Source organism: Myotis davidii, unplaced genomic scaffold (assembly GCF_000327345.1).
Source record: "Myotis davidii unplaced genomic scaffold, ASM32734v1 scaffold478, whole genome shotgun sequence".
Taxonomy (NCBI): Eukaryota; Metazoa; Chordata; class Mammalia; order Chiroptera; family Vespertilionidae; genus Myotis; species Myotis davidii.
In genome coordinates this window covers 4273647-4274503 of record NW_006289570.1, presented here as the reverse complement: position 1 = coordinate 4274503, position 857 = coordinate 4273647, and positions in this window count along the sequence as shown.

Genomic DNA, 857 nt, shown 5'->3' with positions numbered 1-857 from the left:
AGGGAGTGGACAGTGAGGGGCTGGGCCCTGGGAGGGCCTCTGTCCCCACATAAGGTGATGCCAACCCCGCCCCCAGGAGCACCTGTCCGCCACACCCCACCCACAGAACCTCAGGCCCATTCATGCCGGAGCTGCAGGGGTGGCAGCTGAGAAGCGCGTCAGGAGCCCCCCGCTGCCCGCTGCCGAGTGACCTGAGGCAAGTCGCTCCTCGGTCCCTCGGGGCCTGGCCGTCATCATCGATACCGGGCGGCTCACCCACGGCTTGACCGCGACCCACAGTTAGAAACACATTGCACCTTGCAAGCCGAGGATGAGGCACACGCTGACACATCCGGGCAGCGGCGGAAAGGAAAGTGCTGGAGGCAGAGCTGGCTCTTGCCCCAGGTGATGCCGGCTGACTTTTGTGATTCCATCTCCTTCTCAAAATCGCAGGTGGCAACCTGCAACCTGGTGTGAGAAGGTCACTCTGACCTTGGCCTGCTGCAGCCTCGGGCTAGTGTGAGGTTCAGGGAGAGCCCGGAGGGGGTCAGTGCTTGCAGAGGCAGACAGGCCCCTTCCGCTAAGTGCTGATGGTGAACGGTGAGGAGAGGACCCATTCTACAGATGGGGACACTGAGGGCAGAGCATGGCCCTTGGAGCCCGGCCTCCGGCTCCGCCAGTGATGGGAGCCCACGGGCTGCTGCCTCCCTTACTGTTTCTGTCAGAATTGAAGGAGAGAAGGAGCCGCTCGGGTTCACCTTCCCGGGCCGATCCCTCGTGCAGAACCGGCCGGGAAACGCTGGGGGCAGCTGGCAGGAGACCAGGGCAGCTTCGGGAACTCCCTTGGCCCCAGGGGGTGGAACTGGTCCCTGCCAGAG